Source organism: Pinus tabuliformis, chromosome Q (assembly GCF_031772625.1).
Source record: "Pinus tabuliformis cultivar Carrire ecotype Pingquan chromosome Q, CPIR1, whole genome shotgun sequence".
Lineage (NCBI taxonomy): Eukaryota > Viridiplantae > Streptophyta > Pinopsida > Pinales > Pinaceae > Pinus > Pinus tabuliformis.
This window is the reverse complement of record NC_142296.1, coordinates 1,052,639,604-1,052,657,338: the sequence shown is the minus strand read 5'-3', so window position 1 is coordinate 1,052,657,338 and position 17,735 is coordinate 1,052,639,604. Positions and strand designations below refer to the sequence as shown.

The 17,735-nt window shown below is 40.1% G+C and overlaps 1 pseudogene; it reads left to right on the top strand.

The window, feature by feature from the left end:
• Positions 1-7,522: 7,522 nt before the first annotated feature.
• The window catches only part of LOC149223116 (nicotinamide adenine dinucleotide transporter 2, mitochondrial pseudogene), a 31,706-nt pseudogene continuing 21,493 nt past the window's right edge, over positions 7,523-17,735 (top strand).

Below are 17,735 nucleotides of genomic sequence, written 5' to 3'. Positions count from 1 at the left end.
TCCTTCTTTGACTTTGTGGTGTTGTTCTTTTCTTGAGGCTTCGACGGGTTGTCTTGGGTCACCCTACCTTGGCTTTGTCCTTTTTTCTTCGAATTCGCAGATCTAAAGTCTCGCTTCTTTTGTTTAAACTTCTACTCGATATTGACGGTGTATCGGTATGTCGTGTCGAGCGAGGAGATGTACAGGAACTCCATATCGTCCTAGATGTACCTGTGTAGGCAGCCGCGGTATTTGAGTACCAAATGTAGCTCAGAATCCTGTACGAAGGGTATGAAAAATACTTGTGAACTGGCATGTCTTGGCCCCTTCCCTGCCGCAGTGTGGTCCACTTTATGTATTTGTCCTCATAACTTCTAACGGGGTAGTACTGCTCCTTAATGGCATCTTGGAATGAGTTCCAAGTGGGTGCGGCTAAAAAAAGTGAGTTTGTACTTTCATCCTTCTTCTCATAGTAGGTTTCCCACCAATCTCTGACATGAGGGGCTGCTTTGAGAAGTGAAAAAGTGATATTTTCCCAGCTGGAAAAATCATGAATAGAAAAATACCCTTCTAGCATATTTAACCATTTATCTATGACATCTGCATCTATCTGACCCTCAAATATGGGGATTTCAAAGTTAACTTGTACCTTAAAGGGTGTGGCATTTCCAGAGTAGCTGTTGGAAGTAGATGCGTCGCCCCTGGGTAGCCGCTGAAGGATCTGGGCAAAGTTTTCCATCATCGTGTTCCTTTGTCGCTCGAGGGCTTCTTCGAGCAATATTTTGATAGGATCTCCTACCCCCTCATCTTTCTTTTCATCCGCCATGGGAGGCTGTCAGGATTTGCAAGGCTGATCTTGCAAAGGTTAAACTAGATCGAGCCCTAGTTCCTTATATCCCGACCTCGTTGGGGACATGCAAAGAAAAACATAGAAAGAGTAGACCCCTCTGATACCACTGATCCAGATTTAAACAGGAACGCAATAAAGTACAGAAATAACCATAAATACAGAGATGCAGTAGAAATAATATTGCATTCCATTAATATCAAATACTGAAATATGCTTACAAACAGAAATGGAAATAAACTAGCTAGGGCGATGGTAGCTTATCTCTAAGAAGGGATGTGGCGGCTACATGCCTCTTAACTGTGTTACAATGAGGCTCAAAGGCCTATTTATTGTTGAGAAACTATCATACCAGGAGGTAACTACTCAAATGTAATCGTATTATTCATTCAGGTTGTTCATTATTATATACAAGAGGGAGTGACTGTTCAGTTCATCTCCCGATGACTCTCCATTTTCTCTATTATTTATTTACACTAATTACAGTTGTTCACCCAATCCCTATGATTAGGTGTCAACATTCCCCCCCTTAATTTGAAGGGATGTTGGTGAGTCCAAGCATCGTTCTAAATCTTTCAATTTTTTCTCTTCCAAGCGCTTTGGTGAAGATGTCTGCAATCTTCTCATTAGTGGAACAATGGCGAAGATGGATTGTTTTGGCCTCAACATGATGTCGAATCAGATGATATTTTGTATTGATGTGCTTCATTCGATCATGGAACTTTGGGTTCTTGGCCAACTTTATTGCCAAGGTATTGTCAATCATGAGTGGAGTCGATTGTACTTGTTTTACCTGCAAATCTTCCAGAATTTTCCTGAGCCACACAATTTCTTTTGTTGCCTCAGTTGCTGCCACATATTCTGCCTCTGTTGTGGAATCTGCTGGAACTGATTGTTTGCATGATCTCCAAGATACAGCTCCTAATCCAAGACTCATAGCATAACTCAAAGTAGATACCCCAGTTTCTTTGTCTCCATCAAAGTCTGAATCAGAGTATCCAATCAAGCTGAAGTTTCCCACCTGTGTATACTTGATTCCAAAGTCTTGAGTTCCCTTCAAGTATTTTAGAACTCTTTTTTCAGTAGACCAATGTCCCTCACAAGGCTTTTGCATAAACCTGGAGAGGATTCCAACATCAAACAAAATGTTTGGTGTAGTAGTAGTTAGGTAGTTGAGACTTCCTACAAGCTGTCTATACTTTGTTGCATCCTCAAATTCTTTTCCTTCAATAGATGTGAGCTTTAAGTTTTGTTCCATTGGAGTAGTGAGAGGATTGCATTCAGTCATGCAAAACCTATTCAACAGATCTCCAATGTACTTCTTTTGAGAAAGGAATATGGACTTCGGATGTTGAGTTACTTCAATACCAAGATAGTAATGAACATAGCCCAAATCAGTCATTCAAAACCTTTCCTCAATTCCTTCTTTATGGATGCAATGTAGCTCTCATTGTTCCCTGTCATCAAAAGATCATCTACATATACCACAAGATATACAACTTTTTTTTCAACCTTCTTGACAAACAAAGTTGCATCATCAAGATCATAATGTTTGAAATTGAGTTTTAGAAGATGCTCAGTTAGTTTTTCATACTAGGCTCACGGTGCTTGTTTGAGGCCATACAAGGATTTCACAAGTTTGCATAATTTATGTTCATGTCCTTTCACAGCAAATCCTTCAGGCTGGGACATAAAAACATTCTCTTTTAGATCTCCATTCAAGAAAGCAATTTTTACATCCATATGATGGACTTTCCAACCGTTCTGGGTTGCTAGGGCAAAGAGGTCTGGATGGTAGCCCATTTTGTTGTGGGGGAAAAAGTCTCCTCATAATCGACCCCTTCCTTCTATGCAAAACCTTTTGTCACAAGCCTAGCTTTGTGCTTCTCAAGTGAGCCATCAACTTTATACTTGTTCTTGTAGAACCATTTGCAGCCAATTGGTTTAGTTCCCAATGGAGGATCAACCAGCTTCCAAGTGCCATTCTTTATCAAGGCATCATAGTCCTTTTGCATTGCTTCTTTCCATTCATCATGAGAAGCAGCTTCTTTGAAGGAAGTTGGTTCAAAATCTGTAGACAAATTCAATTCACAATCATAAGAAACATCCATATCAATAGGTGAATCAGAGTCATCTACATCACCTCCATTTTTCCGGGTTGAATTTATAGTTCGTGTCTTTCCAACCTCATCAGGATTAACACTTTCAAGTGTCTTTTTCAGCCACTTTGGGGGACCTTTCTGAGATGGTCCAAGCTGCTCCATTGATTGAGTTGGGACTGAATCAAGATTGAGTCTCCCAATTCTGTCAATCACATCACTCAAAGTATCATCCGTTGTTGGAGTTTCATGCGGGGGAGAGAGTGCTTCAGAAGAATATTCCACAGGTTGATCTAGTATAGGAATCCCTTCTTCAAGATGTGGAATCTGATTATCAAATTTTTCAAATGATTTTGCATTTGTGAATCTATCCAAGCAATCAAGTTGTCGCTCAACAACATTGTTAGTTTTGGATGATTCAAGAAAGATTACATCTCTAGATACAACAAACTTTTTATTGACTTCATCATAGAGATGGTATGCTTTGGAGGTGTTTAAATACCCCAAGAAGATACACTTACGACTTCTTGCACCAATTTTGTTTCTATGTACCTTTGGTATCAAGGCATAACATGTGGAACCAAAGACCTTGAGATGCTTTACCGAAGGAATGTGCCCATACCACATTTCATAAGGAGTCTTGTTTCTAATAGAATTAGATGGATATCTATTATTTATATATACATCACATAGAACTGCATCAGCCCAAAACATCATTTTTACATTTTTGAAAAACATCATGGAGCGCACCATATTTAAGATTGTCCTATTCATTCTTTCATCTACTCCATTCTGTTGGGGATTATAAGGCACAGTTGTTTGATGTCTGATCCCATGTTGGCGAAGATAGTTTTCAAATTCACTTGAAGTGTATTCTTTTCCATTATCAGTGCGAATAGAGCCAATATGAGATTGTGCATCATTTTCAATCCATGTATGAAAGTTCTTGAATGTTTGAAAAGCATTAGATTTGTTCTTCAATAAATAAACCCAACACATTCTGGTGTAGTCATCAATAAATGTCATCATATATTTATTTCCATTTGCAGAAGAAACAGGCATTGGACCACATAAATCTAAATGAATGAGTTCAAGTTTTCTATGTGCTCTGGAATGTGAATCATGAAAAGACTGTTTGCTATGCTTTCCTAGAATGCAAGCATCACATTGCTTAAGTTTCCTAGGAATTGTAGGCAAACTAGTAACACCATTTTTCTTCAACAAGCGGAGGTTGTCATAGTTCAAGTGTCAAAATCTAACATGCCATAATAAACTTGATGGAAATGTACCTTCTTCATAATGAGAATTGTATGAGAAATTTTGTGCACGAGCAGAGGTACCCTGTAGCTTGAGAAACCTTTCTTCTTCTATCCCTGTCATGACAAGTGAGTGATCTGATGCTTTTCTCACCTCAAGCTTTCCATCAAACATATGAATGGAGTGTCCTCGCTAGCAGATGTGGACCAAAGATAGTAAGTTTCTCCTCAGTTGTGGGAGATATAAAACATGATGCAGAAGAAAGTCTGGATGACCGGGCAATTTAAGCCTAATTGTACCAAGCCCTAATGGCTTGAGTTTTGATTTGTCTGCAAAGTATACTGCTCCATCAACATTGTTAGAAAATTCTTCAAAAAAATCTCTTCTAAAAGTCATGTGGCAAGTTACTCCCGAATCAAGCAACCAATCATTTTTCCGAGAAGCAAGTGAAGCATTAAATAAGTCTTCATTTACTCCAATATTATAGTGTGCCACAACATAGTGAGCAGATTTAGGTGCTTTATCTTTCTCTTTGTCATTAATTTTACCTTTGGGTTAGTTTCTTTCATGCTCAATTATGTCCCAAGGCAACTTGCATGTGGATGCATCATGTGATCCTTCTCTTTTGCAGCGTATGCAGTGAAAATTTGACTTTTCTCTTTGAGAGTGTCTGCCCCCCCTGCCTCTGAAATTTCTTCCTCTTCCTCTTCCTCTTCAACCACCTCTTCCTCTCGAAGAATCTTAAGCAAGATTCTTTTCTCTATGTGCAAGGCACACAGCCTCTTAAGAAGACTGAGGAGTTGTCTTCTTCCCAAAATCTTTCTCTCTTTCAGCAATTTTTTCATAAGGGATTCAAAGGTAATATCTTTGAGGTTTCCATTTGCTTGCAATGGCTCAAGATAATTTGAGTAAGTGGGATAAAGTGCCTTGAGAAAAGATATCAAAGGAATGTCCACTTCAACATTAGTGACTTTGATATCATGCATAATAGATTTTACTTCTGATGCAAGAGCAAGAGGATCATCATTTTGTAATTCAAGGGTGAACAATTTAATCATGAGTTTAACAACTTCAAGTGCAGAGTGTGAGTCATATAGTTCCTTCAGTTTTTGTAAGGCTTTGAAAGCATTTGAAAATGGAAAAATATGGTGACTCAACTCTTCATTTACTGATGCTGCAATCAATGCATAAGCCTTGTTGTTCTTATTTTCCCAAATGGCGAATTCCTTGTCTGAGGTAGGTTGTTCTAGCTCTTTGTCTCCATCTCCAACACACACTCCTTTCCACATCTCATTATAAATGAGAGTGTGTTTAATTTTCCACGACCATTCTGGATAGTTCTCCTTCCCGGTGAGAACCACTCCCACAATAGATATCAATGAGTGCATTTTAAAAATGTACTGTGTAAAAAAAATCGCTTTTCTGCTGGTAAAAAATGACACACGAGGTTGACAAAAATGAGGTGGTAGTTTGTAATTCGACTACTGGTTAACTTTGTAACCAATCAGCTGTGCTTAAATCCGATTTTGTAGGTGGATTTTCCCCCTGAGGGTCCCCCTTATCTGACCAACCACTGTCGGTCCCTCATTGACTTCTCCTTTTATCAACCACTTCAATCCACGTCGTTGATATCACTTCTCCAGATCCAACGGATATCGCATCGTCCGCTGACCAACTAGCCCGAACGATCTCCACCGTCGATGTGACTCGTGCAATCGAACGACTGTCGAACAATCTCATAATGGAACTAAAAGGAATTAAAACCCCAGTTCATAACCTTATCGCGTCCATTTGTAACATTAACCTGCACGCACTTTCGGAAGCGATATGCGCCTGATCACCCATTAAACTGACGGCCTGATCACTCTAAACCTTAAACTCCTCTTAATAACCACATCGCATCCAAAATTTAAATTAACTCACATGCATCTTTTGATGCAATCACTATCAGATCTGGCCCATCTAATTGAATGGTTATTGCGTCACCTAGCCAACTAGCTTGGCCGATCTCCACCGTCGATCAATCCCGCTTGATCCAACGGCTATCACGTAATCTCGTGTGAAATCTTGCACGATGCATAACAAATCGAGAGCGTGCAAGAAAAGTGGTTTTCTCGTGCTACGTGTCGCCCGCTAAGGTTAATCGCATGAAATTTAGGAATACCATTTCTAGCCTTTAGGGTGCACGAGATATCGCTTACCACTTGTCAAATACTACTTATTATCACCCCAAGAAACTCTCTTAAGTTGTATATCAGAGATGCTCGGGAACATTACAAACTCAACAAAAATGTTGGAAAATGGTGGATGAATAAAATAAATGCTGCATATTCAAGCCAGATAACCACTTCTACTATGCTTAACCCCAGACATGGGTGAACACCCCCAGACTACAAGGCTTTAGACCACCAATTACTCACAGTTTAAGGAAATTGTGAAGATGGAGAATACTGATCACACCAGCAGATGCACAGGACCCTGTGATGGCCAGTTGCTACCAGTTAAAAGGTATGTAAATCTATTTCCTAATGCACAGACAGGATGATAGCTCTCTGGCATTAAAACAACAGAAACCTACATACATATTCCATAATACTAACTAGATTATAACACAGAGGTGGGATGACAGCCCCTCTAATGCTAAACATCCACAACACATGAATAAATGCATAATAGGCACAGCCTGGAACAAAGAAGAAGAAGTGGAAAGTGAACAATTGACAGCAAAAGAAGTTTGCATTAGCCGAAAATGAAGACCAGAAGCTGCAGGTATCACAATAGTTACAGTCTCCAGAAGTTGAACCTTACATCAAGATAACATTCATCAACCCTCATTACATCTTGTTTGTGGGTATATATGGAGGTTGATCACAAAAAATCTCTGCTAACCTATGCGTGGAGGGGTCATAACTGACCACCAACCGCATTTACAATCAGATGTGGTCTTTTATACAATTTGATTGTTTTAATGGACAAAATGACCTTTCTGGTGCTCTGCTGTACTTCACAAACAGGTGAAATGTCGTGTTTACCTGCTCAAAGTTGTCCTTCTCGTCCTTGGCCATGCTGTTCTTTGAATGTGGTAGCTGAGGATTCATTGCACAGAGTACCGGATCATGGTTCCCTTTCTTCTTTGTGTGCACCGGACAAGCTTAAAACACGAAAAATGCATTGAAAACGAATGAGGAGCTAAGAACGAATACTAGCCGTCGAATGGGACTGGCGAATGGCTACGATCTCATGGTAGGAGGCATATAAAACACCGGGACAACATCAGCCGTTAGATCGTGTAAATGAACAGGGGAGATTAGATTACGGAGGCCATCGGGAGGGAACGCGAATGGAGGATCGTGGGCCGTCGGATCGCGAGATGGACGTTTGGACAGCTATTGGGAGCGGGAGTTGCACGAGTGTTAACGAGCGGGAGGAGGGTACGGCGGTGGTAAGTGGTTTTATCGTGCCGCTTTATAGGAATGGGCAATAATCGTACTATGGGGCGCGATGCAATTAGATTGTAACACGTGGCTAGAGGGCCCGGCGGGAAACCGCTTTCCCCGCTAACTAACATGTGTGCAAGTTCGTGGGGCAGGAGCAGCGCATGTCGTCGGATCATGAGGTGGAGGATCGGATGGCCCAGGTTTAATGCACACATTTGTTGAATGATGTGACAGGTGAGGGCCCGACGAGTTATAATTTTTATATGCACGTAGTTATGAGGAAATGGTCATATGGCCATTTCAACTTTGCGCTCGGGCTAAGCACAAAAACCCTTATATGTGATTTTAAACAAAGGACCCCGGGAAAAAGGAGGATTGAGGATGAACGAGGCAGAGGGTGGCTTAAACAGGGTTTTTTTGGAAAAAACAGAGATAAAAGGGTTTAAAGGAGAATGAAGGGGAAGATGAAATCCACTGCTGCGAACCTCTTGAAAGCATAATCAGCACTGCGAAACATGTTTTTACCCATCAAAAGCTTAGACTTATAGCAGAGCTAACACTGGCTCCTTTTGGGGATGAGATCCTCCCTGTGAGGTCTCAAGAACCTGCAGACCAATGCCTTTCCAGTTGAAAACAAATTCGCCAAAATTCCTAGTGTTCCATTGGGCATGGAGTCTATTGAACTTATACTAAAACTGATAAAAACACAATATTTACAACTTTTAAGGCCATAGACCTTAAACAACATAATTCTTCAGAAAACGCCCATTAACTAGGCCATCAAAAACTGTCTCTCATCCCATACTTTTCAATATGAAGGTGTTGTTCCCTTGAATCTATGAAATGATGAAAGGTCCTGTCCAGAAAGCATCAAATTTCCCATGATTGCCTTTCTTTTCCTTTAGTGCATCCCATTTCAAAACCAAGTCTCCAACCTAAAAATCATCTATTTTTTCCTTCTTATCAAAGGCTTCCTTGATCTTTTCCTGATGTGCTGCAGCCTTTTCAACCAGTTGTTCTCTGATCTGATGTACCTCTGCTAAATCAGTAATCCTCTCTGCCATTTCTTCTTCCTGATTCTGTTCTGTTTGAAGGAACTTTGCCACAGGGAGAGTTAATTGAATTGGGAATACAACATCAGTGCCATATACCAGCTTGAAAGGAGAATTCCCTGTGGATTTCTTAATGGTCACTCTGTCAGCCCACAGTGCATACTTGAGCTTTGAATCCCAATTCTTTTTATTATCCTCTAACAGCTTATTAATTATCCTTATCATGGTTTTATTAGAGGATTCTGCTAGACCATTACCTTGAGGATAGTATGAGGTGGAATGAACTAGTTTAATACCCATTGAATCACACATTTCCACCAATTCTTTTGCCCTGGAGGCAGCTGCATTATCTATAATTAATTTATGTGGACAACCAAATCTGTTGAATATATTTTCTGTCAAAAACTTCATGACCACATTATGATCAGCCTTCCTTGTAGGGATTGCTTCAATCCACTTAGTGAAATAATTAGTGGCTACTAATATCCATCTGTGCTGGCCACTGGAATGTGGATTGATTTCTCCAATGAAATCCAAGCCCCACTGCTGAAAAGGTCCTTTTGCATGAATCGGTTTTAAGGGCAGGGACTTCAACTGTTGTTTTCCTTCAAATCTTTGGCATCTGTCACAAGATTTAACAAAAGAAAACACATCAAAAAATAAAGTGGGCCAATAGTACCCAACTCTGATAATTTTATGGGCCATAGTCTTCCAATAATGATGCCATCCACACATGCTGGAATGAAATTGTTGCATGACTTCTATTGACTGTTCTTTGTCCAGACACCTTAGAAGCACTCTAGATGGATCCCTCCAGTAGAGCTGATTTTGATTAATGCAATATTTTGCTGCCCTAAGCTTTGTAGTCCTTGCTTGACTTTGAGTAAGTTCTGAAGGGATTTCTAGCTTCAGCAAGAAATTAATTATTGCAAAATACCAATTACAAGAAGCTAGATTCTCGGCCACTGACTGCTCTCTGTCTGGTTCAGCTGCTTCCTTTTCTTTATCTGTCTGACCATTTTCTGCAATTGGGCACAGGAAATCAATATCTAAAGATCTGCAATTTTCTTCAGCTAACAATCTGGCAAGACCCTGACCTCTGACCAGTTTAGTGGGCTTCAGCTCTATGTTAAATTCTATCATCTTTGCAATCCATTTTGCCCTTCTTCCATTAGCATCAGGTTGTGTTAAGATATCCTTTATTGCAGCAGAGGGTACATATGCAATTATCTTTGAATGCAAGATATAAACTCTGAAAGCCTTCAAGGATTTGATAAGAGCATATGCTTGGTTTTCAATAATATCATACCTCAGTTCAGAATCCCTCAAGTTCTTGTTGAAAAATGCCACCGAATGCTCTGAACCTTCTTCATCTTCTTGCAATAAAACTGCTGCAATGGTATCTTCAAAGGCAAATGAAAATATATGAAACTCCCTGCTGTAATCTGGACTTATTAATGTGGGAGCCTCCATAATAGCTTTTTTAATAGACTCAAATGATTTCCTTGTTGCACCAGTCCACCTGACCTCTGCTCCTTTCTTCAACATGGAGGTAATATGCTCCACCAATTCTGCAAAGTTTGGGATAAACCTCCTTACAAAATTAATTTTTCCCAAAAAGGACTGAATATCCTTTTTTGATCTTGGGACAAACAAAGTCTATATTATTTTTACTCTTTCTAGGTCAATTCGAACACCTGCAGCAGAGACAACATGTCCTAACAGCTTGCCTTCTTCTAAAGCAAATTGTGACTTTCTAGGATTGACTGAAATCCCAAACCTTCTGCACTTCAAGAACACTTTTTTCAAATACTGCAAATAATTTTGATGGCTGCTAGAGTATATTGTTATATCATCAAGGTAGATGAGGACAAATTTATCCTTCTCCCCTACAAATGCTATATCCATAGCTCTCTGAAAGGTGGCTCCAGCATTCATCAGTCCAAAAGGCATCTTAGCATACATAAAAGTGCCCCAAGGAGTGGTAGATGCAGTCTTCTCTTGGTCATCTGGGTGCACAGCAATTTGATTAAAGCCTGAAAATCCATCCAAGAAAGACATTACTTTAGCTCCTGAGACTTTTTGCAGCAAATGCCCCATCTTTGGTAAGGGATAATTATCTTTCTTCGAGCATTTGTTTAGATTTCTGAAATCAACACACAGTCTGATTTCTCCACTCTTCTTCCTCACCAACACTAGATTGGCCACCCATTTTGAATATCTGAGAGGGACTATAATCTTGGCAACCAGCAATTTTTTAATTTCTTTTTCAATCAGTGGAAGAAGCATGGGATTTATTGGTCTCAGCTTCTGTTTGAAAGGAATGGTGTCTTTCTCCAGAGGGATTTTATGCTGAATTATGTTCTTATCGTACGTTTTCAGATCACTATACTCCCAAGCAAACACATTAGCAAATTGCTTCATTAAATTGCAGTATTCAGCACTTTGATCAACTGACAAATGAATTGACAAATTTACATATCGAGGCTGACCTGGACTTCCTATATCATGCTTACAGACTGCAGATTGGTCTTCTTTTTGGGCAGCTTTGTAAGGCACATCATTCTGGTCAAACAATCTTTCTAGAGGAATTAGACCCTTAGGAATATGGTTGCTGGGAAGCTAGACAATGCTATTTTTGCCAATTTTATTTCTAAGCTGGGATTGGGGGTTTTCTAACAAGGCTTCATTTTCTTGGTCAATTTGCATTTCGGAAAACTCATCAATGACTTGAAGGAACCTATTTATCTCATCATCATCATTAAAAACTTTCCAATGCTGGACATTGTCAGGCAAGGATGGTCTGTACTGCATCTGGACTTCATAAATTAGTTTGGGAGGCATAGGAGGAATAAATAGACTAGCAGACACAGCAAGGGAATCAACAAGCTGATTTTGGGCTCTAGGAATATATGAAATATAGAAATAATCAAAAGAATCTCTAATTCTCCATACCTCATCTCTGTATGCTTTCAGCCTTGGGTGCTTTGCTTGAAATTTTTTATTTACTTGCTGAATGATCGGATCAGCATCTCCAAACACCTTTATGTTCCTGATTCCTCTATCTTTTGTTGCATTAAGGCCCAATAGCAGAGCCTCATATTCTACTATATTGTTTGTGACTTGAAAAGCCAGCTTAAAAGACAGCTAAATGCTTTCTTTCTTTGGAGATACTAGCACCACCCCTGCTCCTACAGTCTCCCTGGAACATGCTCCATCAAAGAACATCTCCCAAACCTGACCTTATTGCTCTTCTTCAGCCTAAACTGTTGGTTTTCTTATCTGCATTGAGGCCTCTTGAGATTCTTCTATTTGGAGAATACATGCTCCAAAATTAGTGTCCACTGCATATATGGGATGATTTGTAGGATTCTTCTCATCACTGATGATATATGCCAGCTGTGCTTCTCTATACAATCTCCTGCTTTCCCCTCCAAACACTGGGACAGTGGCATAGGATAGATCATTCTGTAATGTCCCACCTAGTCTCTTAATCTACCCTCTGGACAGCAGCATGCCAAACTTGGGAGGCACATCTGCCACCACAATATCCATCATTATACTCTTCATGGGCAGCTGAGTTAGGGAAATGGCCAGGTCTTTGATTAATCCTAGGCATTTCACTTTCCTTGAATCAAAAGAGAATAAATCATGATAAGGTCTGGTGATGTCAAGGCCTAACTCTTCCATGATAGCTTTAGGCATCAAATTGTGGCTGGCCCCTGTGTCTAGCAGGAAATTGTGGAGGATTTTATCATGAATGGTCAATGAAACATAAAAATATGGAGAATTATTATCAGCAGGTTCAATCATGGGACTAAGCACAATGGCAGGCTTGTCATCTTGCAAATTGATAGAGTCAGTGGAGGTTTGTGTGGTTTCTAGCTCAAGGGCTTCAAGGATAGGCTTTCTAAATACTTCACTCTTCACCAACTCTACCAGAGGCACAGATATTTTCAATTTCTGAACTTCTGACTCTAAGCTGAAAGAAGATGATAACTTATCAGAACCTTTTACCTCTTGAACTGGAGCTTTGAGGATGACTGGATCAGCTGCTGGTCTTCTCTATCTAATATTCTGTGACTCTGTTTGGACAGCAGCTCTTTGGGCAGGATTCTCCTTGACATTTTTTGCATTTGATCTCAGGTTGTATCTCTGCTGTTGTTCAGCTTGTAGGACAGCTTCTCTATCCCATTCTTGACTGTCTTGTTCTTGCAGCAATGATTCTTCATAAGCAGCCAATGTCAAAAATGCAGCGCTGCCTTTATCCTCCATACAGTGAATTTCATCCTCATCTTCTTCAAAATGTTCCTCCTCCATGACTACATTTTGGAAAGGAGCTTTAACTTTCTAATCTTCCTTTGATTATTCACCCCTTTGAATAATTTGTAACTGTTCATTTACTCTTCTGAATGGATTTGAATTTCTTAGAGAAAATGTGTTTTGCTGCCTTGTTTTCCCTGAATTCTGCTCAACCTTCAGCTTAGAAATTTCAGCAGCCAATGACTCAATCATCTTAGTCATTTTATCTAATTTAGGCTCTAAAGATGAAGCAGAAGAAGTAGAAGCCTAACCTCTCTGCCTCCTTCTGTCAGCTTGACTTTTAAGCTTTTATGCAGCCATGATATTAGATTCTACTTCTAGGGCTGTATCTTGCATGTCTGTCAGCGTAGCACATCTCCTTTCTCTCAATAACAAGCAGAAATCAGAGTCAAAAGCATTGGCATAAGTGAGTTTGGCAGAGGTGGGAGTAGGTTTCACCTCAGCTGGTATCTTACTATACATCGTTGAATCTTTTATTAAAATCAGGCAATGATTCCCCATTTTCCCTCTTCAGGTTACCAAAATCAGTGTGGTAATACAGCAGGTCCTTTTTATCTCCCCAGTGCTTCAAAAATGCATCATCTAAGGCTTCAATATCTGTTATAGATCTCTGGGGTAATTCTCTGAACCACTTCCTGGCCTCTCCATCAAGGCTCTGGACAAAAACTCTCATCCACACATCATTTTCACTTATATCTAAGTTATCAGCATAACTGTAAAAAGCTTCTAGGTGTTCTTCTGCTATCACTCCCTCTATGCCAGTGAACTTAGGCATATATTTCTGATATTCACCCACAAGCATAGGATTTAAAGGAACAAGCAAGACCAATGGTCCATATCTAGCAGCAACAATTCTTTCTATTTTCGTGGCTGCTTGCTATCCTGCCATAATTGGGATATGTGGAAGGACACTGGCAGATTGAGCAGTATGAAACAATGAAATGGATGACAGAGACAAAGGGATGTTTTGGACTGAATGGGAAGCTTTATTTGGACTGAGATTCAAAGGGGAACTAACTGCACAAGGGGCTGAATTAATCTCTGAAGGAATTTCCTTATTAACAGTGCTGGGCTCTAAATATTCATACTGTATATCTTCAGCTACAACTTTATCTTTCAGAGATGAATGAGATTTCTTAGGCTTACCTGATCCTGATGCCCCTTTCTGTGATGCTTTCTTCGATTTGACAGTCCTCTCAGGGTCAGGCACTGGTTCAGCTGGTGATTTCTGAGGATTTCTTCGAGTATGTCTCACAAACTGAGCCAGAACTTCGATGTGGAGCCACCAGATAGATGATTACAACCAAATTATGTGCCCAGACCTTGTCTATCATCAAAATCTGGAACTGTGTCATTCTCCCAAGGAAGCTGAGCTTCAATTCTCCTTTCCTCGACAACGGCGCCAATTAATGTTATCACCCCAAGAAACTCTCCTAGTTTGTATATCAGAGATGCTCGAGAACATTACAAACTCAAAAAAAATGTTGGAAAATGGTGGATGAATGAAAGAAATGTTGCATATTCAAACCAGATAACCACTTCTACTATGCTTAACTCGAGACATGGGTGAACATCCCCAGACTACAAGGCTTTAGACCACCAATTACTCACAGTTTAAGGAAATTGTGAAGATGGACAATACTTATCACACCAGCAGATGCACAAGACCCTGTGATGGCAAGCTGCTACCAGTTAAAAGGTCTGTAAATCTATTTCCTAATGCACAGACAGGATGACAGCTCTCTGGCATTAAAACAACAGAATCCTACATACATATTCCATAATACTAACTAGATTATAACACAGAGGTGGGATGACAGCCCCTCTAATGCTAAACATCCACAACACATGAATAAATGCATAACAGGCACAGCCTGGAACAAAGAAGAAGAAGTGGAAAGTGAGCAATTGACAGCAAAAGAAGCTTGCATTAGCTGAAAATGAAGACCAAAAGCTGCAGGTAGCACAGTAGTTACAGTCTCCAGAAGTTGAACCTTACATCAAGATAACATTCATCAACCCTCATTACATCTTGTTTGTGGTATATATGGAGGTTGATCACAAAAAATCTCTGCTAACTTATGCGTGGAGGGGTCATAACTAACCACCAACCGCATTTACAATCAGATATGGTCTTTTATACAATTTGATTGTTTTAATGGACAAAATGACCTTTCTACTGCTCTGCTATACTTCACAAACAGGTGAAATGCCGTGTTTATCTACTCAAAGCTGTCCTTCTCATCCTTGGCCGTGCTGTTCTTTGAATGTGGTAGCTGAGGATTCATTGCACAGAGTATCGGATCATGGTTCCTTTTCTTCTTTGCATGCACCGGACAGGCTCAAAACACGGAAAATGCGTTGAAAATGAACGAGGATCTAAGAACAAATACTAGCCATTGGATGGGACTGGCAAACGGCTGCGATCTCATGGCGGGAGGCATAGACAACATCGGGACAACATCAGCTGTCAGATCGTGTAAATGAAAGGTGGATATTGGATTATGAAGGCCATTGGGAGGGAACGCGAATGGAGGATCGTGGGCCGTCAGATCGCGGGATGGACGATTGGACAGCTATCGGGAGTGGGAGCTGCATGAGCGTTAACAAGTGGGAGGAGGGTACGGAGGCGGTAAGCGGTTTTATCGCACCGCTTTACGGGAATGGGCGGTAATCGTACTATGGGGCGCGATGCAATTAGATTATGACACGTGGCTAGAGGGTCCGTCGGGAAACCACTTTCCCCGCTAACTAACATGCGTGCAGGTTCGCGGGGCGGGAGCAGCGTATGTCGTCGGATCATGAGGTGGAGGATCGGACGGCCCAGGTTTAACGCACACATTTGTTGAATGATGTGACAGGTGAGGGCCCGGCGGGTTATAATTTTTATATGCACGCGGTTATGAGGAAATGGTCATATGGCCATTTCAACTTTGCGCTCGGGCTAAGCACAAAAACGCTTATATGTGATTTTAAACAAAGGACCCTGGGAAAAAAAAAGGAGGATTGAGGATGAACGAGGTAGAGGGTGGCTTAAACAAGGTTTTTTGGGAAAAAATAGAGATAAAAGGGTTTAAAGGAGAATAAGGAGAATGAAGGGGAAGATGAAATCCACTGCTGCGAACCTCTTGAAAGCACAACCAGCACTGCCAAACCTGTTTTTACCCATCAAAAGCTTAGACTTATAGCAGAGCTAACACTACCCACATGCTTAATTCAAAACACGCTTAAGAAAAGGTTTAGCGCTTAACACCAATTGGCTGTGATTTATAAATAAAATGTATGAACATAGAAAAATACCCGATTAGGGTCTAGAATGCCAATACATAGTCATAAGAGAATTTCATTCATCGCACCCGTGTTTAACATTATGAAACCAAGAGAGTGATACCTCAACTGTGTTTGTGGAGCAGTTGCCTCACATAACCAGTCGAACATCTGCAGCAATTTCCAGAGAGGGGCAACAGTTGCCAAAGAGGGGCAGCAGTTGCCAGAGAAGAGTTACAAAGCACAGAGGGAAACCAAAAATGGCACTGGCTCTAATACCATGTCAGACCAGGAGGTAACTCCTCAAATGTAATCGTATTATTCATTCAAGTTGTTCATTATTATATACAAGAGGGAGTGACTGTTCAGTTCATCTCCCGATGACTCTCCATTTTCTCTATTATTTATTTACACTAATTACAGTTGTTCACCCAATCCCTATGATTAGGTGTCAACAGAAACAATGGAAAACCCTAAACATCCAAAAACCTAACCCTAGGAGATGAAGCGTCAAACTATGGGCCCCGTTTGGGTAAATTGGTACATCAACTTCCCGGGGTCATAACTTTGGCATACGATCTTTGTTTGATGCGCACAATACCTCGTTAGAAAGATCTATCTAAGGACTACAACTTTTGAGTGAGCACCATCAGTCCATGGACCCATGTTGCTCCCAATTTTCCCAAAAAAAATGTTATTTAGGGCCTCAAAACGGCTCTAGAAGTTCAGGACCTGAAAAACTACTAAAAATAGTAAATTGTGTTACAATTAAGAACACTGAAAAACTGAAAGAGATAGTTGTGGGGGTCCAAGTGGGATAGGCAGGTGGCCACCAACATCCACTTGGATCAATTGTTGGCCGCAATCAAGATATGCATTATCATAATCATTAAACCCTCAACTCTAGATGAAATTTATGCTTTGATCATATAAACCCTCGAAATTATTTACCCATAAGAACAAAAAGCATCTTTAGTAAAAAGGAAGAACTCTCCAGATTCCAAATTCATACCCATGTACAAATGGCCAAAATCTCCATGCCTAATGAGTTTTCCCTTCCTCCATCTAATAGTTGATGTTATCCTAAGGTGTTTCCCATGCAAACTCCATTTATCCTAAGGTGTTTCCCATGCAAACTCCATCTGGGGTTGAATCCCATGAAATTCATAGATCACGTTGATGGTCTTTCTTCTTCTGGAATTTCCATGTAGATATCAACAAGGCAGAGAAAAATGCAGTGCTACAATGTGATGTTGTAATCTGTGAATATTTTATTTGAACCCAGCTTAAACTGGAAATGAAAAAGATAATAAATATTTATAATGGAAAAAATAAAATAAATATTTATAATATAAAATAAAATATATAAATTGCAATTGGATTAAATGATTTATTTTTAATAATAATTTGCTATTTTTGCAAAAGGCGCTAAATTAAAAATTAGAAGAAGTTAAAAAGAGGAAGTTAAAAATGA